A 25,730-nucleotide genomic window follows, 5' to 3' on the forward strand; every position below is an offset into this window, starting at 1 on the left:
ATGAAAAAGACTGGACTGACACAATAGGCAGAGGGCGGGCCTGGTGAGGGGCTCTTACGGCAGCTTGTGTTTGTGGCAAAAACTCATCAGGGCAAACCTCTGCAGGAGCTTCACTTCAGACCACCTGACTGTGTGTCTTTTTAATCATCCTTTCTGTTGTCTTTTTCGACAAAGATGTTGGACGTCTAGTCTCTTTTAAACGTGCTTGACCTTATTATCGTCCCACAGCGTCTCTGTCTACAGGGATGAAATTAGATGACATCAGATGAGGAGTAATCCGCTGCCATGTATTGTGCTTTGAATGCAGCCTAGTGGGCTGGCTTTTTGCCAGCCTGTTATGATGACCATATTGATTTTCCTCTCCGTAGCACACACAACTGATAATGACCCTCCTGAGGGGGTACGCATTCATATTCACATACTGATTTGAGTTACTCAGCCTGCCTGTGATGTGACTAACAAATCGAGTGCCCCTCCGTCCCCCAATGCTATCTAGTCTAGGCTAACCCTGTGACAACTCCAGCAAGAAAAAAAAAAAAAACCTTAGTCACCCTGTTTGTTAGTCAGACAGAAGGCGGGCTGCTATGTTGAACGTCAACATGGATAAACATCCACGCAGGATTAATGAGAGGAGAATAGGCAGCCTGAAAACAGAGGGGAGGGCAAAGCGGAGAGAGCCATGGAGCATCCACATCGCTCCATTTAACTCATGAGCGTTTTGTTGAGTCCCCCATGACCCCCGCTAGTGGGACATAACCTAAGGAGGGGGCCAAGCCTTAAAACACACAAAAAAAGTACTACAGATTGTCAATGTAAAGTAAAAATACAAGGTAATAGTTTATGAAAAAAGGCAATTACCATGGATCACTGGTTTTTGACTTAATTGTCTTTATGGTACATGATACATGTTTTATTGTACTGTTAAAAGTCTCTTCATACATCTGCTGCAACACTAACAGTGTTGTCTTTTCTATCTTGAAAACCCAACACATAGTTAGGGTTATATTTCTACCATTTAGATTCGATGTTTCTCATATTAAGAGTGAGAGATAGGATTCTGTTTTTGCTCTTGTTGACCAACCTGTAAATTTGATCCAACCCTCCAAGTTACCTGTGATGCATTATCGACCCAGAGCAAAGTACAGAGTTCATTCGTTGTTGCCCTGGGTCTCTATTATTCTGGGAATGGGAATTCAGCCAGTGACTTTGACCTATCCTAGCCCACCTGTCCTGGCTCAGCTCACCGCTGCCAGTGTTCAGGTGTTTACAGTCAAAACATACGGGCCTCCCCATGCACGTTCCATAAAAACACGTGTGGGGTGTAATAGTAGGTAGTGAGGGGAGTAGATACCCCGCAGATCCCCACAGCTGGCCGATCGTACATCTGTCTTCTTACTCACACTGACAGGGCTCTCCCCTCTTCTGTTACACTGGCGCCGGCGCCTTTGCCTGCAAGTCAATGAAGCATGGCCTTTAATTGATCACATTTCGAGTTGTACGACATCATTAATTAGTGCTTGCTCATCACTTGTTTGTTTGTTTTGTCCTACTGTTCCCGTCATAACACAACTCATTAGTTACATCATGTTTAAGCTGCTTGCCTTACAACATCAACAGAGCCCCCCCCCCCCCCCCTCAGTTATCACACCATCAGGTACTGGTCCCCACCGTCGTGACTCCAAATGTTCTTTTTCTCTACCTTTTAATACTCACTACTGTGTGGTCCCTTTTTGCTGTCTTTCTTTCTTTCCTTTATTCCTTTATTCTTTCTTTCTTTCTGTCTGTCCATTCCTCTCTCTGGCAGCTGCTTTGGCTCTGATTCTCCAACACCAGCAGGTGCTGGAGGCATGCAGCAACTCAGCTATACAGCACTCATAAATAACACCTGACAAAAGTATGAGAGAGCCAGAGCCAAAGAGAGGGAGGGAGATTGAAAGTTTCCTCTGGCAGGAGAACAGGGTGTGGCTCACGGTCAAATGTTGGCCTTCTTAAGAAGAACATGTTCCGAATAGAGAGAGTTATTATCAAAGCAGGAGAGAAAACGGAATGAGGAATGTAGCCAAAATCTGTTACCTGTTCTTCTGAAGTTTTTGCTTTGTCTTAACACAAACTTTTCAATAAACCCCTTTCATGCAAATTTCTAGTAAGTGGATCTTTTAAACACAAGGACAGCACTAAGTGACTGGTTTAGGAGGAACTTAAATTCGAAGGGAGCGTTATCTTTTCTGTGATTAGGATGTAAGAGCTAGGAACAATGTTAATTGTGCTCTAAAAGCAAATGACGAGGTCAGGAAAGAAATTATATGCACACTTTTGTAATCATCATTGGTAATGAACCAGCACTTGGAATAAATGAACCCATAAATCATCCCTGATCTAGAGTTATTAATGAACACAGCTTAAAGTCATGTCTGGGCTGTTCCTTTGTCATTTTATGCTTTTTAAATACACCAGCCTAAGACACACATCCTGTCTCATCAGAAGCTATCGATCAGCTCCTTGGGGCGAAGGTTAGTTTGTCATTTTCTCCTGCCTTGCCGTGAACAAAACCAGGAAGTGTGTGAGAGATTACGGCCCAGGATGCAACCTGAAAGCCCTTTATCTCTGTGAAAACAAGAGGCTTCCTGCGGTTCTGCTCCCCATCCAGGCTACCCCCCCCCTCTTCACCTACCCGGCCCCCAGCACCTGTGGCTGCCTATTTAAGGCTCCTCATCAAGGGGCAGCGGAGACCTCAAACTAGGGGAAGAAAAAAACCAAAGCCTTGAAAAAGAATCAATGCTATTGCTAAACTGTAGACAGTTCTGATTCACACCACACAGAGGGCATGAAAAAAAAAAAAAAAAAAACGTAATCTCTTTTCAGACACACTAAAAAGATCTGGCTCTGTAAATGTGAGGGTGAGCCAGGGAACGAGACAGTCTTTTTTTGTGTGAGTAGAGTACCTCACTGTCCTGTGAAGACTGGGAAACAGTGCTGAAGAACCCCACTCCATACTTTAGAAAAACAGTTACTCAATTAATACACAATTCAGCATCTCATCTGGTATTCTGGTAGAGCAAGCAATGGCTCATCAAATTTGTCTCGATGGTCCCTGATGTTCTGTCCAAAAACTTAACAATAGACTCCCCCTTCACATGGCTGGCAAACGTAGTTGTCTGAGTTGCATTTCAATGACCCCCATACTCTCCCTGCTCTTGTTACACAGATCTTCAGCGTAAGATAACGCCTTTTAACAGTTTTTCTTTTTTTGATGAACCAGCAATGTCATATCAAATCTTGGTGGCCATCAAAAGACAACCCAAAATTCTAGTCAATGAAAAGACTCCCTTTGAGTTGCTACGACAGCTTTCAAGTGTAGTTTGTCTCGGCAGTTTTCTGCATGAAATAAGAACTCAAATCTCTCGACGGTCTTATTATATCCATCGTATCTCATCTCATCTACACCTATGATTCCTCCCCTTAACTTCTATGTTTGGCAGGCCAGCAATGTCATATTCTATCTGGGAGGGGACCAATTGTAGAATCTGAAACTTCAATACTTCCCTCTTTGGAGCTACTGTCTTGGATAGTTTGTTTTGACAGATGTCACTAAGTTGAACCTGTTATCTAGCAATCTAGCCTAGCAATGGCGCCTAGAATCATAGTGATTACCAAAAGTCCCTTGCCCCTTTAAATCCCTGCCCCAGTTGGCAAGGGAAGCCATTTGTCTTGCTAGTAGTCTGCATGGAATTTCAATTACCCCCAACCTCTCAGTGGTCTTGATATACCCATCTTGAACCTAAGATTTCAACTTGTATTTTTTAGTTGGCAAGCAACGTCACATCAAATATTGTTTGTCACCTAATGTTGAACCCAAAACCTCAGTGATAGGAAACTCATTTGCTCGTGTGAGCAGAGGCCACAGCTACCAACAGCGGTTTATCTCAACAGAGGTCTATTACAAAGATCCACCTCCAATCTGACAATTTGATTAGCAAGCAATGGTGCAAAAAAACAAAAAAAAACAAATTGGTTACGTAATGTTGTGTAAGGAACCCAAAATCCCAGGGAGTTACTGCCAAAGTTGGGCAGTTCATCTGCTAGTAGTCTGCATGGAATTCTTCTTATTTTGCCCAGTTAATGTCTCATCTTGTAATTTGATGAACAAGCAAGGGTGTTAAAATATTGTTGGTTCCCCAATGCTGTATTGTTCATCCAAAACCCCAGTCAAACAGAAAATACTCCCGTTGCCCCTTTTGAGTTGCTGCCACAGCTGGCATGGGTAGTTTGTCTTGACAGTAGTCTGTGTTGAATTTCAATCACCCCCTCTCTCTGGTCTTATTATGCCATTGCTGCTAACTGGCTCCTATTCACTGCAGTGTCCTGACTTCCCAGAGGAGCCTAGATAAACAAGGGCTATTCAGTCACTGAATCCCCCCTTCTGCCAGTCTTGGTCTCTCCTTGTTTCAGTGCCAGGCTGCAGCGCGTCTCCCTCATCGCCGACGCCAGCAGCAGCGGGCAGCGTGCCATTGATTCTTCTGCCCCACACAGCACACTTTTAGAGGGATTAAACTTCAACATAACTGTGATGACTGATAAATGGCTGCTGCTAATGTAACATAGGATTGACGAGGAAGGCTTGATGGGTGCGAGGAAGAGGTGCCTGTGTTTCTCTCTGCATGGGTGTGAATGTTTCTGTGTTAATATGTGCAGCGTGTGAAACGAGGGAGCAGTTATCTGTAGGTGTGGTGTGATGCTTCAGGCCAAGCTGACTTCCTGTTGTTATAGTCCATCAGGGAGATCGGGGGTGGGGGATGCTCCCATGAGACTACCCCGTGAGAGTCACATGGTCTGGCTGCAGTGTGTTTAAAGGCCATGATTTTGTGTCCTTCTGTCTGTGTGTGCGTGGTTTGGGTGTGCATTCCTTACCCTCCTCTGAATACTGACGTGTTTGGACTGACTCTGAGGTTCTTCCCCTCCGATTTTTTGTGACATTTTCTGTCTTTCTCTTCATCCTTCTTTGTAATCAACAGCTCTCAGAACAAAACCACAGATCTCCTTAGGGTGCCTTTCTTGTTCTATCTCAATCTCACCTAACCAGATGTTTTAAAAGCTGTTTGTTTGTTTACCCAGTGGAAGTCACATTGATTGATGCCTACCATAAAACTCTGATTGTATGCTAGTGCCTCATACCTTTGTATTAGAGTAAAAACTGAGGCCATTTTAATTGCATCAGCAGTTGTCTACAGCCCTTGTACCTGAGATGATTACAGACGTCACTGTGTCGCTGGCGACGCTAGACCATTGGTAAGCAGGAGGGACAGTGTCCCGAAGGCTGTAATGGCCCTCCTGTCTAACCCACCTCCATCATTCCCCGACTCGCCGGCTAATTTAAAGCAGTGCCCTTCTAATCGAATGGCTGTCTGATAAATCTATTGAATCAGGGCAGATGTCCGGCGGGGCGTGGCAGTGACACAGCGTCTAGACGGGCTGAGAGGTGAGCAGAGGACTCCAACGTGATTCAGATCCAAAGGAATCTCACCCTTGAACTCTCCTTTACTCGCCTGGTCGTATCTGCAGACGTGGGGCGGCATTTTAACCAACTCTGTTCCACCTGAGAGTCTGAGGGTCGACCCCTTTAGAGGGAGAGAGATGGGAGAATTTCTTGTGGATTATTATGGACTCACTCAATGATTGTAAAGTAAACCCTCAGAAATGACATTCGAGCGGATTGAAGCATGCATTATAGTAACAAGGTAGAGGCTTTACCAAGCTCTGTTCTGAGGAAAGGGCAGAGGCCTAAGGCGGAATTCCACCTAATAACTGTATTGCCACATGACAGATAACATTGATGTAAAGCTGTTTATTGTTGATGACGAGTCTATTGAACCTGGACATGCTCTTTCCCTCGTCCTTGGGGAGCTTATCCCTCCAGCGGGGGCTGGTCGTGTTTTTATCAAAACCCAGATTTAAATGGACGAGGTCCGCTGATCGACAAGCAGATTAACCAACTAATAAAACATACATCACGAAATATAGAGAGGCCCCCCTGAGACTCAGGCTATTAATATACAAATATAGAGGATTACTGTCTGCTTGTCTCTATGGCCGTGGAGAGGGGATTAAGGTCCTGGTCCAGACAGATTGGATGTAATGTGTGTGTAAGACTCAGCGATGGCTGTACTACAAAGCCCTTATGTATGTACAGACTGATCTCTGCTCTCTCCCTGAGACGTCATAACATCCTCTTGCTTTTGTGGATAACTTACACCCATTGCATTTGTGGGTCAATTCTGATGTTTTTGAAAACAGAAAGCATCTTGTTACTAGTTTATTTTCTCATTTGATTTACCTGACAGCTTGAAGTCTGAATGTTGTGTTGACGTTATCATTTTGTGCTTCTTATCCTGCACCACTTTTATGTATTTTTATATCAAAGTTTTTCGCTCACCCAAACATGTAGGTGTGGAAGAATATATTCCCTGTTTCAAGCTTTTGTGTACTTGAAAAAAATCTGACTTTAAAAGTGACTAGAAATAACTGAATTTGAAGGATGAATTTTATATAGATTGTTGCCCCTTACATCTTTCAAACTTTTTTATTTCTGCTGTTAAGTTTGAACATGGGACTCTATGGGGACTGACTCACCTTTGGAAACAGCCACAAGGGGCCATTAGAGGAACTGCACATTTTTGCAATTCCACATCGCTCTTACTAAGGTAGTCGGACAAAAATAGGTAACTAAACCGTCTGCAATATGAAACGACAAAATGCATGCTTTAAGAACAAACCGAATTGCATGCAGTATAGAGGTGTGTTGTGTCTCTTTACAGAAAATGTCCTTGCCAAATGGTTTTCACCAATACTATTAATGTGAACATTTGTTACTGAACTGGTAGTTTTTAGTATTTGTGGCCTCAGACAAAAAGTTTCAGACAAAAAGTACAATTTGTGCAGATGGGTGGAGAAAAACTTTTTATCTGTCACCTTTATAAATATAAAATGTCTTCATGTAAAACACATCAAATTGTCTGAAAATACCTTCACTGTTGCATGATGGTACCATTCACTCTGCACATTTTTTAGTAAAGGACTCTGAAGTATGAAACAGATCAATTAATACCCGAAGAATGTAGGGAAACATGCCCTTAAACACACACACGCGCACACACGCACACACGTACACACATGTAGAAAATGAAATTACTCTCTTAACTTACGATCAACAATTTCATAGTCTACAGCATCTGTGACACTGAGAAATTAGCCCGTGTCTTTTTTCTTTTGAGCTCAAGCGTGACTCCATTTCAGCCTGACGCACTACTGAATTGACAAATTACCAGATAATGCAGAAACACAAGACTTCTTCAAAAGAACAGACTTTGTTTAATAATTTTACTCCACATTATTCATATTGGGACTTTTATCACAATTTGTGTCTTGCAGAGAAGTAAGTCGATTATGATGTTCCTTTCAAGCAAGGCTGTGAGGCTAGTGGGGGTCATCATCCCAGCATGCTGCTAAGGAAAGGGAAAACTCCAGAGATTTATTTGAAGTCCAAACTTCCCCTCTCAGCATTAAACTGGTGCCTTAAGCAGAATCCTGATGAAGACAAAGTGAGATCTTTAGGAGATGATAGATTCATGCACGGACTCTTAAACGCTCACAAGTGGCTACATTGACTCTGCTTTAATCTCTAAAAAGTGAAAACATGTGTAATATCCCACAGATGTCCTAGAGATAGCACTGTGTGTGTATGTACTTTACCTGCTTTAACATTCAGCCCACACAGAATCAAACACACACACACACATACACCCTAGGCTGTTTATCCCCAAGGGCGCCCAGCTAAAGGAGAGAGAGCCCCTTAATCATGTCCCTGTCCCACGTCCTCGTTATCAGACACGATTAATGAGCTCTACATTAATGAATAAAAAAAAAAAAAAACAGGAGGTGCCAACCCCTCCTGTAAGGAAGAGAGGGGGGGGGGGGGGGCTGAGTGTGTGTGTGTGAGGGGCTGATTGTAAACGCTCCCCAGGTGCAATGACATCACCCTCCAAGGTAGATCTGATAGCTGTCACAGCTCGCTTTTGTTGGTGATGACAGGGCGTGTGTATTTGTTTTAGTGTGTTTGCATGCAACAGTGTTTGTGTGTACATGTGGCCTCACACTCTCTTGATTGATCAAACCCAACCTCGCGGGTGTAATCTGTTTTGCTTTTGTATGACTGTCTTCCCTCTTTTGTCTACGGTGGCTATATGGCGGCCAGAGGGTGGGAGGGAGCGAGGGATGTGACAGTAGGAGAAGGAAGGGGAGGAGGAGAGGGCGGCAGGTGCAACGGACACCCGGCGCAATCACCGGCACTAGGCGAATGCGGCAACAGGAAATCAAGGTTGTCTTGGCAACCTGGCACTATCGATTAAGCGCGGCCGTCTCCGAGCTCTCATCAGGGTCCCGATGGAAATGGAGCTGTGTTGGGTTTCAGGAGAGGAGAGAAGGGAGGGAGAGGAGGAGGAGGAGGAGGAGGAGGAGGAGGAGGTGGGGGTGGAAGTTGATGATGGACCAAGAGCAGAGATGAACAATGATGAGTAAAGGTGATTGAATCTCACCCAGAAGTGCCCTACATCAGTTTTGGTTTTGCTTTGAGCTCCTGCCATGAACTTCCACGTCAGCTCCATGTTGCTCAGAATCTCTTGTGGATTTATTAGCGTACAATATTTCTCATTACAGAGCCATTTCCATAACTGTCTGAGGCCTCCTCAGAATGCTGCAAACATTTAACACTCCTGTGTCCCTCTGTCCCCACCCGCCTCCTTTGTGCTCCCTCCCTGCTCGTTTCTCTCTCTATGAGGGCCCATGTGAGCACAGATCTCGCTCAGTTTTTCCAGGCCATTAGTTCACATTGTGCCGTTTGATTTAAGGACCCTGTGGCACACATCTAGAGTTTGCTTTTCCGTTTTCCACAGGGCACACAGGTTGCTCTGCAAACCCCTGCCTGCACACACTGATTTCACCATAATTGTACACTGAGGTGGTGGTGTTGCATAAGCCCTACGCACGATCGATACCCAGTATTGACCTGTTAGGAGGAGTATTTTTGGCTGATACTGCACTCAGTTGGCGTATCTTAGACAGACCATGTCTCTTTCACACTTGCCCCCCCCCCCCCCCCCCCTCCCCCCGCCACTTCTCTCTCTCTTGCTCTCCCTCTTTCAAAAGGTGAAATCGCCCTGTCCCAAATCCCTAGCAGATGTGGCCTCTCTCTCTGCCTCTTTCTCTCTGTCTCACACACACACGCACACACACACACACACACACACACACACACACACACACACACACACACACACAGGTAAACATTCAGAGAAACATTCATTTCAAGAGTTCCTATCCTCTTCTGTTACCTATTGCTTTTTTTAATTCATTTATTTTTCCCCTCAGGACTGAACTGTCCATCATTGAAATGACATTTATTTTCCCACCCACACTATGGACTAAACACTTGTTATACTGGGAGGCTGTGTAGCCTGAGGAGATTTACTGCTATCTTCTTATTGGAAGGACAAGAGGACAAAACCCTCCCTGTCTCTATCCCTCCCTCTCACTGGCTTCCTCCTACCCCCCGTGGTCACTTGAACACAGAGCAGGCCTCTGTCCTGCCATCATGTGGGTTTTTATGGCCTGGTTAACCCGTAGCTATCTGCTGAGCCAGGCTTTATATTGTTTCACTCAGGGTTTCATTTACAGAGTGCAGTAAGTCAGTTTTTACTCTGCCACCAATGGAATCATTTGATATTTGAGTAAGTCATCTTAATCTTCCTGTTGATATTATTAAGATTGGCGGTTCACTTAGCTTAGCATAGAGTGTTAGCAGGGTGAAAAAGTTAGCCTGGCTCCATCCAAAAGCTTTAAAACCCTCTCTCTTAATTAACACGTTTATATTGTGTGTATTTACACAAAACACAAAGGGTAATACATTAAATGTTTTATATGGGTTTTATAAATGTTTCTTGGCATGGTGTAGTTATTTTCTTAAGTCGCAGTAACAACTCAAAGATATAAAACTACAGGAAGTCACTGCACCGTCATTAAAAAGCTTTAAAAGTGCCGATGGGCATTTTCTTTTACATTCAGACAGAACCAAACTCGCTACATCCTGTCCCTATGCTAAGCTAAGCTTAATGGTTGCTCAGTGTTGCGCCACGTTTACTATGAAAATGCTAGCGGAGAGTGGAATCAAAGTTGTTACCCTCCTCTTGGCAAGAAAGAAAACCGAGAAAGCAAAATGTGCAAATAGTCCTTCAAACTTTACAGACTCACTGTTACGACGTCATGACTAAATTAGCATCTTGTGGTTAGACAGAAATGTGCAAACTAAAAAGGCCAAACTCTACGTTTAATAGCGTCTCCGCTCAATCGGCACACACAGCATTGATGGTCTGTGCAGGCGCCACCCAATGCATCATGGGTGTATTCGTATTATGTCTCTTGTCAACACTTTTCAGCTCTGAATAATTGTCACTGAAACATCAACACTTATTCATGTTGGAAAATGAGCTCAGTCCTTGTCATGGCTCATTAACACAGGATAAAACACAAGTTATTAAATGATTCCCTCACAACTTGATGAATTGTCATGAGAACCTGCCGTCTTACACACTATTAGAGAACAACATCATGCCTCCACATACAAAACTCCATTTGGGTGGCTATTAATTACTACTGTGAACACTTCAATACTTACTGTACTTTAGCAGGAGAAGGCCATTACATCAGTGACTGACTATGAACTTACATGAAAGAAATCAATTAATCATCACATTATCTCTTATTGTAGTGCTTTAGTGCCCTAACCCTAACCCGTATTTACATAGTAACTAATGACTTCACAAACAGTAGATGAAGCCAGAAAAATAAAAATAACTTGTTAAACCAGTAAAAGAAAATCAAAAATAAACCGTCAAAGAGTGCAGAGAAGGCAAAAATGAGACATCAACTCTCCATACAATCAGGTGAGATTAGTAATAAACACATCAACATGCTTTGTGGCCTGGAGTAATGTCTTACAGGATTGTCTGGGCGCCTCTCCCCCCCCCCCCCCCCCCCCCAAACCTCTCTTTATTTGGGACTATTCTGAGCTGGACTAATGTGGCGGCGCTGCTGCTGCGTGCTGAGTGAGTCAGCGGTCATTAGGGCGTGCAGACAGCACTCTGCCGGAGGCCACAGGAGCCAGTCAGTCTAATGATGAGGAGGGTGAAGTGCTGGGGACCTGAGTGATCAGGACGTCCTATGGCTCCGACCAATTAGCTGTACCCACCTATAGTCATCGTTACTTTGACTACACAGGACAGCCGAGGGATGGACATCCAATTGAGTTGTCTTTGTTCAATAACAACTAATCAGTGTTTTTTAACACTTATTTAACTTAAAATGTGATTACCCTTTGTATAAATACCCAAAATCCAGCCCTATCGTAACTGTCATGTAACTGATCCAAGCCCTGAGAGAGAGAGACAGAGAGAGAGAGAGAGAGAGACAGAGAGAGAGAGAGAGAGAGAGACAGAGAGCGGCTCAGCCTCAGTGCTCAGATCCAGTCATCCTCCCCTGGGAGAGGCTGACTGAACAGGAATGTAAACACGGCAGCTAAATAAACTGCTGCGTGGGGCACAGAGAAAGAGAGAGAGAGAGGGAGAGAGAGAGAGCGAAGAAAACAGAGAGAGAAGGAGAGGGAGCATCTGCAGAGGTCAGGATCTCTCCTAGAAAAAGGACGGACTTTTGCAGAGAGGATCTTTTAGCAGTTGTAATCAAAGAATTTAACCTGGGAGTGGAGATGACATCCAGCGCACATCGAGGCTTACAAGGACAGCTCAGCATTCCTCTCCCTCCCCTCCTTTTAACACCTTATCTCAACCTCTCACTCTAAAATAAGATGCACTCACACCATGTCACATGGCAGCAGCCATCACCCACAGCTCCTCAAATACTCCCCCGACTTTGAAAGCGTGAAAGTGCAGGAGGCTGTGATGACATTAGCCTGTGTGTGTTTTTTTGTAATAAAAGAGCTCTATGTGCGATTGGTGTAGGAAAACAATGCTTTTACATTGTGTTACCATTTTTAGTTTTTAGTATTATACAGATGCCATCTTCATTTTTAGTGGTGTATTGCAAACTATCAGGTGTTATATGAAGTGTTAAGCCTTGTCCTGTCTTGGTTGGGATTTGTTGGCTGACCTCTCTTTCCAGTGCTGTAAAGAAGAAGGGGGAATAGCCGACATGACACCACCCTTTGGTTTGTAGGCTACTGTTTTGAAGCCTTGACTTGGCATTTTGGCCTTCGGCACATTGTTTCTTTTTAGCCAGAAGTGACCATAACTGAAAGGAAGGGCAGATACTGTGGTCACAACTTGTCAATCACAAGTAGTGCAACGTCATGCATACTCTGCTTCATTGTCAGTACTGGCACAAGGTCCACAGAGACTTTGGTAAGGAATGGGAGAGTTGTCTGTTCCAGTCCTGGTTCAGACCAATGTCTGGTATTTGGGACTAGTTGCTGGTGAGGTGCCAGTTCCCTTCCTGACGACTGCCAAGGTGCCATTGAGCAAGGCGCAAAACTGCTCGGGTGCTCTTTTGTGTGCAGCCCCTCACTCTGTTCGTCTATATGTGTGAATTCTATGTTTTTGTTTCATGTTCAACAGAGTGAAAAGAAATGGAATTTCCCCTCAGGGATAAATAAAGAATATCTTCTTCATTTTTTGTTTCACTCTTAGTGGTACCAAAAGTAAAAGCATGTTGTGTTGAATGAGATCATAGTGTAGTGGTTGAGACCTTAAACTCACCAGGAAAGTGTTTAATACAGTCATAAATCAGGTGAGAAGTAGATTCATTTTGTGCTACACTCAAATGCTGACTTCTTTTTGCAGCCAATTGAGTCGCCCCCATTTGGCCATTAGAGAAATTGTGGTTTAAGACACTTGTGCGTTGGCTTTACTTGACACCAAGAGGCTTTGTTTGTTTCTTATTCAGAATACGCTCCCAGTACAGGAAGAAAGACATGTTGAAAACATGTGGCTCCTTCAGGCCCCTCCCTCATCTCCACCCAGCAGTAGCAGCCTTGTTTTGATGTGGTGACCTGACTGTTGAGCACAGGTGCTCCCAGCTGTTGCCACAAGGTCTTTTTTACTTGCTGTAACCCGAGGACAGGTGGCAGCTTTTAAGACTGCGTCTGAGGTAGCAAACTGGCAGGTTTAGCCATCACCATCCCGCAGGCCTGTTCTGCTCTCTCAGCACACTGACGGCTGAGTAAGCTCCACCAGTGTGGCACAGTGTCCCACCAACACCTGTCCCTTTATACCTTCTCCCCCCCCAAAACCAGCAGAACTTTCTTATAGGCACACTGCTTTAGATCCCTCTTCCAAGGTCCCTGTTTTTGCTTCTGCCCTCTTTCAACGCCTTTCATTTTCTCCAAAGGTGGATCAAAGAGGAGAGGTCTGTGGAGGCGTATGGAACCAGACTCAGAGTCAACAAGAGGCTTTTTCTGCCTTTTTCTGCTTCTGACTTAGCCAGCGTTTAATGTGGAAAAAAGTCCCTTTCCATCATTCTGAACCACAACAAGTCCTCAATCCAAACTCGTCAGATATGACAGCTTGGTCAGAGGCCTAAGGCTTCAAAGTGTGACATTGAAGGTACACTTTTTCAGTCGAGTTAGCAGTGACCAATAAGACATTTCAGGTTTCATTTAGGAAATAAAAATTTCAAGTAAGCAATGTCCTGTTAGACGATCAGATGAAACGTCAATGACAAGCATGTCACATTTTATGAGTTGCTCGCTCCCTTATCATTAACTCATGATTAAAAATGCAGTAGAGTCAAAGTTTGTTTGGATTAGAAATCTGTATAGTTTGGGATTTTTAGGAAATCAACTTTTTTTAAATAAGTAGACGTATTTTTGACCCACCAGAAGCCCCCGACCACCGCTGCAAACAGACTTCAGTGCTCTTAATAATGTGTCACCTTTCTCTAACAGCGCTTAAAAACATGACAACAGCCAGGGATGATGCTAGAGTAGTACCATAAGTGTCATTTTAAGCGTTGTGCCTGTGAACAAGCTGCAGTGTTTGGTAGTAACAACTGTAATAAATTACAGTAGTCATCGAAAACAGGTGCATGTATTTTCTGCAATGCCCCCCTCCCTACAACGTATAACAGTTAAGCCAACATTATATATAACCAGCTCATCAGTTCCCTCTGATATTGTACCTGATGTCTCCCTCTCATCCCTCTCTCTGTCCTCGCCCTCCTTCCATCTCTGCCTCCTACACCGGGCGCCGGGCCAGAGGTGCTAAACAGCGCCTTAACCTGGTGTCTGAGCCTCGACTCATCCTTTATTCATTCCCATTAAAGGAGCATGAGAGTTGTTCTCTGCCTGTAGTCGCTGCTGTTCCCCACCTCCATTAAAAAGACAAACGGTCACAGTGTGAGTGTACCTGCCTAGTCTTCCGCACATAACTAATAGGTGTGCGTTGATCAAATATGCATGCTGGGTCTCTCCTGATACCTGTGAGTCCTGTAAGTCAAGTCGGGTTAAGTCTTGTGTAGCATTTCTCTGATGTCTTAACGTTGTTTCAAGACATTTCTAAAGCTGAGTGTGTCTTTAAATGTTTTTTGTTAGAAGAATGAGATTACAACTCACGCTTAATTAGTTCATACCCCTGATTGGTCTGCAGGTGTTTTCTTGTGATTTTGTAAATTTGGTCTCATGCTACTTTCACAGTTACATAAAAGGTGGTGTCCTCACATGAGGAAGCAGGCAATCATCTTAAAATATTTACACTGTAAAACAGAGACACAAAGACACAAAACAAAAACAGTGCACGCTCACAGGGAGCACACACAAAATGCCTCCAGCAGTGCCATTTAGCTGGCAGGGAGCCAAAACCTTCCCATGGAAATAAGCCCCTGGGCTCTCCTCTTATATACTTCTTCATGCACACATACACACACACACACACACACACACACACACACACACACACACACACAGGCCAAACAATATCAGCGTCTCCCACCTTTACAACCTTGTTTCGCTGCGAGGAGCCCGTTTGAAAAAAAAAGAAAAAAGAAAAAGGGAGAGATAAAGAGAGGAGGACAGCAGACGATGGGAGGAGAGGAGGGAGATAAAGGTTAAGAATGGTGATGAAAACGGCGGAAAAAGTGCTACGCCAGCGACTCCAGCAGGGAGACAGACAGGAGTGAGCATTTCTGCCCCGCTGCAGGAATTTTGAGAGTGTAGGGTGGGTGTGTGAGTGTTGTGCACAGCAGGTAAACTGAATATCAGCATATCCTAGTGTCATCCTCCTCACACTGTTGTTTCTCTCTTAACCCTCTCTGGACTGCTGGGACTCGATTAATTAATATCACTGATGCCTTAAAGAAACGAAACAAATTCCTCTGTGTGTTACTGTATCTTGTGTGTGTGTGTGTGTGTGTGTTTCTACCTGTTTTTAAGTGGGATGAATGTGTGACACTGGGTGTGAAAATGTTTTGTGATGCACAGCAGGGGGGGGGGGGGGGGGGGGGGGGATGGAGTGAGCACCTGAGCAGTAATCCAGCCAGTTAGCTTTGGAGGAGCCATTTAAAATGAGCGGGGGCATTAGAGAGAGGTGGATGAGGAGGTCAGGATTTTCCTTTAATCCTCACACTGCTGCTGGCAGAGAGGAGAGTGACGGGGCAGAGAGGCGGCAAACCGCTCTCCTGTGACACTACGTTCAGGGAGGGATGGTGCTGGCAAGGTGCCACTCTATCACGGTTTGTCATTTACAAAAACACTGGAAACTAATCACACTCAGCTAGCATGGTACTGGGGGTTGCAGGGCAAACATTGCTACCACTTTACAATACAGCTGTTCTTCAATGATCCTATGCTTCAGTTATGACAGCTTGGGTACACTTTAGCATCAACAAGCCAACAATTGTTTGTCATCCAGGGAGTCAGGATTTGACTGCTGTTGTTAAATATATAACACATAGACGTAGTCTCAATTGTGTCATCCACTGGTTTCTAAAGCAGCCTTTGAAGCCCAATGATGGCGGCGTCATATTGGAAATGCTGTCTCAAACTAACCTTTTTCTCAACCAGCCTTTGCCCTCCTCGTGCCCACATGTCAGTCAAATGAGCCACACCTCTAATTATGCATAACTCTTAAGTCTTCATATAATCAAAACTGAGGAGTGAGTATTTTTCAGAACTCTTCTTGCAGTCTTTACATGAACACAAGTTGTAGAACCCCAGTCACATGGAGGACGGCGTCACCAACCCATTGCCCCAACCAGCCACAATGTCACCCGCCTTCACCAGAACATCACAACAATGAGCTCGAGGAAAGCCTTCAGTTTTCCAAAGGTTAAACCTACAGCCTTACATTTTGTACCGTTTGGCTTCTGTCCCAGCTGTCGTGTTTGACAAGTCAGGAGTGAGAACGAGCTGCATAGCTACACAAATATGTGTTTAGATTATCACAGACCCGAAGACCAGATGTACATTAATACTCAGATGTGTGTTCAGCATCTGTATAAACATGTTGGTACACAGTCACACACACACACGCACACACACACACACACACACACACACACACACACACACACACACACACACAAACATCAGGTAGAAAAAAAACAACAACCCAGCTTTTCCAGATATCGCCCACCATCCCCATTGTCACACAGAGACCTTTCTCATTAATGAAAAGCTATTGTTCATAGAGTGCCAGATCAGGCCCACGGGCGCACACACACACCCACACACACTCACACTCACACCCACACACACACACACCCACACTCACACTCACACTCACACTCACACACACACCCACACACACACACACTTTGTGACCGAACCCTGCAGCAGCACCATGGATAAGGGGCATTACTGTAAAGTAGCAGGTGCCTGTCCATGGCTGCAGTGTTGGGGCTGATTTGATGGTAATCTTTAATCTGTGAGGCTTTGATGCTGCCGCCGAGCTTATCAGCCAGGTTTGTTTTGCCAGGTTGGAGCGCTGGTTCTAACTGGATGACAACATTGTAAGATTAACCTTTGGTGGGTTTTCAGCGCAGCTTTTTATATATTTTCTTTTGTGTTATGTCTAGTGTCTTTATTCATGCACCAAATGGTTTCATGGAGTTGTGTGTCTGATTAGAGGAATTGAATTGTTTAAGTTTGTGGGGGTTTCCAGCTTCAGGGGAACAGTTAATGTTTTCTCATTCAAGCTGGACATAAGATTTAAAAGCATGTTTGGTTAAGATTTGGACCTTTCTTGTGCTGTTTGTTTTTTGTCTTAAGTACAGGAAACCCAGTTTCTGCTGCTACCTGAGACCTAAACACTGCGGCAGACTGCCTCCTATACATTATACATGAGAGAGCATTGTTGATTTGATTTGTTCTTCAGGTATTCCTCCACCCCCCATCTCTCTTTATCCCTCACTATAATCTGAACGTTCTGGGGCTTTGTGCATTCGCTATAAGGATGTTTTTCATCCACATTTGGTGGTGAATCCACCGTGTTTCCCGTGTGCTGGCGGGAAATGCAGCAGACAGTGGCGCTTGTGGTGGTGACATGTGCAGCTAACACGGCGCCAACTGCTTTTATTGGACAATAATGGGAGGCTGCCATGGATGACTTACAGGGACACGCCTGCAACCTTCCATATGGACGTTTTTTTTATTTGAGTGCAAGACGCTTGGTGCGCAGCTTTTGCTGTAACGCATGTGAACCACTGTATGATGTATTTTCTGGCCTCTGAGGCTTCTCACGGCAACACCTATGACTGGGAGTGGGTGCGCCTGTTTGGTGTATGATTGATTGAGCCTCATAGTAGAAGATTTTTAAAGCATACATCATAGGTGAGCACTATGGAGCATCAGCGGTAATGCATTTGTTAGCTCCTTTTTCATGCTGTCATGCACATTCACTTTAGTTTTTTAGCACGTCTGTGTCACACCTTGTACGCCTGCATGATGCTCATAAAGCCACATTTTTGTATAACTTGGACCTACAGATGATATTATGACATGAATCCTGTTCCACCGCCGGGTCAGGACTTCAGGTTAGTGTTGTGTCATGAACCCTTTTAGAGTCGGCCATAGCAGAAGTCAGGCCTCTTCAGCTCATTTCTCGGTCTTGGGATGAGGTGAGTAATCAGTTAACACTGTTAGTTTATCCGATTAACCTGACACGCATCTCCATGGCATTTCAGCTCTGTTCAATTAAGTTAACATAAACACTGTACCAATGTTGCACTGTAAGTTACACACTGTGCATATGGGACATTGTTTCAGTAAGCAAGTCAACAAACCTTTAACTGTTTTAAACATTAGAGGCCAAACACAGCAGGCTGATTTCACTCTTCTCATGCATTTCATTACATACTTACATTTGTATGTAAATACAATATTTTACATTTGTAAAATAATTGGATGGTGGGATGTAAGGTTTCTTCATTCCTTGAGTAAAACATTTACATCGTCTTGTACCTTTGCCTTTTCTCCGTTTTACAATTGTTTTTTTTGTGCCAAAGTAATTGTTTTACAGTCACAAGTATTTGTGTAGCTAGTTGGCTGGATTCCAGGATAAAAAATATTGATACAAGGATTTTCTGAAATGAGGACTTGAAAGTGGAAATGTACTTTAACCAGAGCAATCGAAAAAGAGGACAGTCACAGCTTCATCTTATAATGGAAAGAACAAATTCACTCATGATTACATAACACAACAAACACACATGCAAACTCCCAATACCTGATATATAATAGGCATATGGACATTTGCGCAATATGTTCTTCTTCTTTTTTGGGGGAGGGGGGAGGAAATTGGTGACAAAAGTTGTCATACACTAAATCAACCAGTGGTCATTAGTCACTCCTTTCAGAAAAAGAATCATTTTGTGAATAAATAAGTAACTTGCTTTGTGTAGACCAGTTTTATGCTGCTGTTTTTTTCGGCCTCACCTGTGTGTCACTGGCTGTTTTTCTGCGAGTCACACTCTGTCTGGCATAATTCACAGCCGACGCAGCTTCCTCTGACACTAGTCACCATCCTGTCTCTCTGTCAGGTACTGGAAGTGTTGTGTCAGCTCTGTGATAGACTCCTCAACTTCCTCCTTCCTTCTCCTCAGATAAAACTTCCCCTTGCCTGCAGGGGCTCACGGTGAGAAAAAAATGTGGAAACTCAATGCAATCTGTCTGCGGTGGGAAACTGGGAGATATAAGAAGGTGGTTTGGAGTAATTATGTAGTGATAAATGGAAAATCTGGCTAATTTTTACACGGAAAAAACACCAGTTCTTCTTCTCTGCGAGTACGTCTTGTTCCTCTGGAGGTCTTGTTTCTCTCTGTTCTCCACTTTCTCTCTCCCTTACTCTGCCGATGTCCAGTTGGAGCACCTGGGAGGAAGCAGCTGTAGGTGGTGATTACAGTTCAGAGACTCCAAAATAACCTCTCCTCCTCCCCTCCTGCCCTCTCCCTGTGTTCTCTCCTGCTCGGCCGCCCTCTCCCAGCCTTCTTCTCTCTGAATCACCCCGTTATGCAAATAAGAAGTCCAGGCGTTTAGAAATGAGAACAGGAGAGCGATAAAAGAGCCAAATTTCTCTATATTGCCTCCATTATTTGCTCTTTACTGTGTGTTTCTGTGTGTGTGTGTGTGTGTGTGTGTGTGTGTGTGTGTGTGTGTGTGTGTGTGTGTGTGTGTGTGTGTGTGTGTGTGTGTGTGTGTGTGTGTGTGTATGTGTGTGTGTGTGTGTGTAAAGTCATGTAAATAAAGTGACTGATACATACCGCCCGGCTCATCAATATGAGGGACGGTGGGCTCAACTCACACAGATGAACGCAGGATGAATAATGTTAGCTGAGCTTCGCAGCATACTACCACCCCTCTCTACACCCACCTCCAGTTTGTGTGCGTGTTATTGTGTGTGTGCATGTGTTTACCGGGCTAAGGCTCCCATCAATCACACGCCCAGGACCTTTCAGTATGCTGCACACACACTACGCCGACACATACACACTCCTGGTGAGTTTATTAAAAGCCAGAGTGTTATCACTGATCTGTCTGACAACAGCTGCACACCGGCGCAAACAAACACACACATCATCAACACAAGTCCCACTCATGTTGCTGCTGTGACAAGAAGAGCCAGTACGCAGACAGGACTGTCTTTATTTCGCTCTTCCTCTCGGCTGCAGAGCGCATCACCACAGCGGAACAGGAAGGCCAGTGTTCAGGGTCACGCTCTGCCCTGTGGAATTCCCCCCGAACCACAGGGAGCTCACACAGCTCTGTTTGACCCAGTTCAACCACCGTACTGTCAGGGAAACAAAGAGCGAGCTCCTCTATCCATGCTGGTCTGTACGTCTGTGAGAAGTTTTTTTTAATTCAATATTTATGTCAAAATATGCACAAGAACTGTGATTTGGCTGGTTGTAATATGGGCTATATAGGGCTGCAGGGTATCCTTGGTGAAACCCCGCCTATGTGCCCTTGAGCAAGTTTTTGAAATTCTGTGAATCTGTCCTTCTTGGAAGAAGACACCAAAAAGGGAACATTTTTCAATAGGGAGGGGGTTTTAAATCATAAAATAACCTAGATAGAAATAAAGTAAAAGTCTCAGGATGTCCTCTAAACTGTCCCATTAATCAAGTCATGAAGGTTGAACATCATGTGTCATTGTAAATGATGCTGGAGCAACAATTTGGCAAACTGTGAACTTAAGAAGTAACATTATGTGCATTGTTTTCAAGAGTTTTGGTGGTAATGAAATATCCCTAGAGGTCTCCGTCCTTTTCAAAATGGACTAAAATGTGATCAACAAAAACAATATAAAAAGCGGTTTCTCATTGAAAGACTGATGATGATGCTCTCTCTGTTGGATATAGAACATATAGGGACAGAAGTTCAGCTAGCATTGTAGCTAGAATGTGAATTGAACATATCAGCTGTTTTACCCTCAACCCCATAACTAACTCAAGTCAGAAACATCCATAATCTTTACATTGTAGGTTTTGCCCCCAGGACAGATGTGTTGTCAGATTGGCATCTGTTTCTACTAGCAGATACTTGACATTAAAAAGAGAGAGGAGGCTTTATCCCAGAACACATCTGGCTGTTCCCTGCTGAATGACTTCACATTACGAGTGACATCACATGGGATAGTCCCGAGCGCCCGGTCCAGTGATTGCAGAGTGCTTGGGTAATCGAGGACCCACCCTGTTGGCTTTCACATACAAGAAACCCCGGTCTGGCCTCCATCTTTCAGCCTCAGGGAGCAGCAAGCAGCATCTGACCAGAACAAAAAGAACATGACTAAGCGGAATAGAGGACAAGACAGATGTTTGTTGCTTGTGTAAGATCAGAAAGGAGTGTTTGGCTTGTTGTCGTATTTGTCGAACCTCTCTAACACAATCAATAGATTCAGCATTGAACTGTGGCTGACTCACTTGTGTTCCGTTCCACGTTCAAAAGCAACAGTTGATTCCTCTTCTGTTTACAGTGATGAAAAACACTAAGCCTGATGATATAAGAGAGAACACACAGTGTTGACTCACTGTAGACCCATTACCATGATGGTAGAGGGGAGTGAGAGATCTGCACCTATCGATCGTCCGCAGCTGGACTGTCCATACTCGGCTTCGAATTCTGACACAGCGGACTAATGGTCTCCTGGGCCGGTGGCAACCAGACACACGCCTACGCACCATCCCAGCACCTCGGGGTGTAGTGCACAAAAGGCGGTCCATCAATACATCAATACACGATGACCTGCGTTACCTGCTGCCTCAGCCGTTTCACCAATCAGCACTGTGTTGAGAGGGTGCATTAACAACGCCGCTGTGCACTCAGCTTGTGATTTTTCATCCGTCCGCCCCTGTTCTGCAAATCATTGCTTATGTGTTAGTCATTGCAGGTACAGTTATGGTCAAGAGAGACGGTCTGAAGCTGGGAGAGCTGGCACTGTGGACTCAATTTAACCCCCTTATTCTCACTTTGGGTGATGTCTTGCAACTTGGGCAAGACGTAATTTCACAAACAAAGATGTCCCAGTATGAACTTCCCCCATTGCGATCGTCCAATTGCAGCCCTCTGATGTCATCACTGTGATGCTGCTTTGAAAAATTCCTTTTGTGTTTTGCTAGGTTTCCAGTTTAATTGGATGAAAAAATTCCTGAACAATATTTTTCATTTCATGTCTGTGAGTCCTTAATGTTTCATTGTTATGGCCCAGAACCTTCCCAGTACTAGTAGCCACAGCAGGACAATCTCCTGGATCAACATAAACTATCCAAAATCAACATAGCCATGATGGTAATTGATTAAATTGATTAAAAGGATGAATTATCAAGTATAAACCATGCAATGATGGTCCTTGATGAGGAATCTGTATAGTCTAGTACCTACAGAGAGCTTTGGCTTTATGGCTTTGATGGTACTTGGTATGGCACTTGATCAACAACAACAAAAAGTAACCAGGGTCAAGAGGACAAAAAAGTTGTTCCTGAAACAGACATACTGTAGAGGTGAGTAGAAAGCTACAAAAAGCCTGTTTGATCTTTTTGGCTGAGATGATGAACTTGCATGGTGATTCCACCAAACTGCTCCAAATAAGAAGGAGGTTCACCTCTTGCCGTTTTCATCTTCTTCAAGAAAATAGAATATAATGGGACACTTACATTTACCAACAATACTGAGTCATTGAACCCTGTCTCCTCTGGAGGAATGTGCCATCGCTACCAAGGTCCTGGCCAACAAATAGGGTGACAGACTTTGCTGTCACCACCCACAACCAGACTCTTGCATTCTCATTGGTTCTGTCACCAAAGCGTTAATGTTTTTTGACATGGTGATATCATTTGTTTTTAAAAGTTAGCTACAGACCTTTTGGGAGTGTTTTAGCACTTTGTGATATTTAGGCGATGTCCCCCCCCCCCCGTTAGGTTTGGTTTACACACTGTGATGCCTTGCACTCTTTATGTGTGTGACTTTGATCCATGAATAAATCCTACTTAGTAAATTCACATTATGCCTCAACATGTAAACACACACATGTACCCACTCCTCCACGCCTAGTTTAGCAAGACAGATTTTTCGTGTGTGTCCATCCGACAGGCCGTCTGTAGTCCATCCTCATGGTCATTTAACAGCAGGGTAATGGTGTGAGCAGCATTGCTTGACTGCTCCTCAGCCCTGGAGGCTGGTGATGTGGGGAGAGGGGGGGGGGGCTAACCCTTCCTGATCACACGGGGGAAAAGCCACTTTGCCTGCGGAGAAAGGAAAGGATGTAAAAGTGGGGGGTGGTGTTGGTGGAGGACTGAGGTGACAAAAGAGCTTTTGTGGATGTAAGTTTACGGCGTTAACCCCTTTCTCTCCCTGCTTCACATGAATAACAAGAAGCCACTGTGACAACTGAGCGATAGCCCGGGGCGGTGTGTTTGATTATGTGTGTGTCAGGGGTTCACCGCGACGTTTGGCCTCGGGTGTCTTGTGACAGAGTTGACATTCTGGAGAAATGAGAGCGTAGTCAGCTGTTGTTGAAATGCCACAAAGAGGTGGATTTTTGACAAAAAATGAAGCACTCTCGCTGCACTTTTCCCCGTTAGTGTCAGAATTAGTGAAGCCACAGTAGGTTGTCAACATGGATCTCGGACAGGGCTTCACTGAGGTGTGCTGACCTGCTGATTGCTGTAACAGTGGGGGCATGGCATGGTGGTAAAATTAGCTGCAACCAGTACATAAAAATGTAGATCTGTGTTATTTCTGCACTTCCACCTGCCTGTGAAAGTGTGTACCAGTGTGTGTAAATGTGTGTGTGTGTTGACCTGCAGCCTGTCCACTCGCCGAGACACCAGTCAGACAGACACAGCGTCAACCACTGACCTTTACACTGGCAAACACAGAATGCACTCACACCAACATAAAACATTACATTTTATTCAGTTTCATGATTGAAACCAATTCCTTGTTTTCTCTCATTTTTAGTTTCCTATTAACCTGTTTTTTTCTTCTTTCATTTCAACCTTGTATGTCTCCTTTTTAGCCGTCTCCGTCTCCCCTCCTCCCCTGTGCTCCTTCCGTCTTTCTTTCTCGCTGACACTTTGTGACACTCCCTCCCTTGGGCAGACATCAGTTAAGATGAGCATCGTTTGTGACAGGCCAGCTTTGTCTTTTTAAGCCATTAGCAGTTCCTCTCCTCCCACCTCACCATCATTCCCCTCCGTTCACCTTTTTTTTTCCTGCCCTCTTTGTTTGTGTTTGTGCGCTCACATCTCTCCCTGCTGACTGGTAATCTTAGAATTAGTCCACTTAACAAACACAGCAGCAGCTTGGAGAAGAAATGACAGGTGTAAATATGTGAGCGCTCTTATGACGTTATCTCTTTAATGAACGGAGATATTGTGGTAAATTTACTAAGGTGTGCTTACAGGTAAGAGATTGAGATTGTGCGGTTTGGAGGATTGTTTCGCAGCGCGCCTCCCTCCCGTCTCCCTCCCTCTTTATAGGCCCGTGTAATTCTCCCTGCTCTGTACTCCCCCACAGTAAACTGTCAAGCCTAATACAGGCAGGAATGTCCAGTCACCTGCTCCTAAAATGCAACAGCCCTGTGCTACACTAACCTAATATAGACCTGCACCACACACGCAGGTCTGGATAACACCGTTGTTGCTCATTGCATATATTTAAACACACACACACACACACACACACCTCGACGTGCTTCAGCTCAGCTGTTAGGCCTTAGTCCTCTGGTGAAGAAACTTAAATCACACCATGTGTTTGAAAATGTGAAAAAAAAAGTACAAAAGTCTTTTTATTCATATTTAGTTTTTGAAAAATATACAGATTGCTGAGTATATATCATTTCAATAACAGTTTATATTCATGTTAATTAACTAGTTGCTCATGCATCTTAATATCATATTTGCTTTTTTAGGCATTATAGAGCAATTTTTAAATGACTGACTTTGAATAACCAAAGCCGTCAACTATTCAGTCATTTATTAAAGTTTTCTTTAAATAACTCGCTAAATGTTCAGTAAATAGTGCTGCAGCAATGAATTAGCATGTTAGCACTTCTGGTCAAATCGAGTTTTCAGTTATTATGACCAAATCAGGTAAAGGTCAAGAAGTGCTCCACTTGTGAGTTTTGAAGCTTTTTCACATCTTACAAAAGGCTGTTGCTAACAACCGGCTAACTAGGACTACAGGATACCACGTGTAGAGGTTAAGAGGATGAAATCAAATTTGAAAGCTTTGTGGTGGCGACGCTGAAGTCAGTCGACTGTGGTGTAGTTATTTTATAGCCTAACATTAGCATTTTACTTTTGCCAATTGCATTTATGCTTCGTGAAGATTACCTTGACGAACAACAAGTGTAACGGAGCCCAGCGAGAATCCAAAAAAAAAAAAACGCTTTTTGACGATAAACGATGATCACACTCTGGATACTTCTATGTATTTTGCAGCATTAATGAATGAGTGGATGATTTTCACATGCGTGGGCTCAATCAGTTTCTGCTGACCCGTGCATGTTGCTGACATCATTGCTGAAGTGATCAAAAAGAGGCAACGAGTTGGATTCAACTGATGTACCAGGCTAGATAAGCCTTTTTGGCAAGTTGATTTAATCATATTTTTTTACAGAGTCTCCACTCAAAGTGTCAACCCATGGGTACAACATGGCAATTTTTGAAACTAGAGGAGAACC

General features: G+C 44.1%; 1 protein-coding gene and 1 long non-coding RNA gene across 3 annotated transcripts in view; both read left to right on the forward strand.

Annotated features, from left to right (window-relative positions):
• Window positions 1–25,730, forward strand: part of zeb1b (zinc finger E-box binding homeobox 1b) — a 58,396-nt gene that overhangs the window by 5,855 nt on the left and 26,811 nt on the right. The gene's annotated exons all lie outside the window — the stretch shown is intronic.
• Window positions 12,376–14,765, forward strand: LOC132994554 (uncharacterized). The gene is made up of 2 exons (XR_009676714.1): window positions 12,376–12,537; window positions 12,909–14,765. It is a non-coding gene; the product is annotated as an uncharacterized LOC132994554 (long non-coding RNA).

This window comes from Labrus mixtus, chromosome 19 (genome assembly GCF_963584025.1).
Source record: "Labrus mixtus chromosome 19, fLabMix1.1, whole genome shotgun sequence".
Taxonomy (NCBI): domain Eukaryota; kingdom Metazoa; phylum Chordata; class Actinopteri; order Labriformes; family Labridae; genus Labrus; species Labrus mixtus.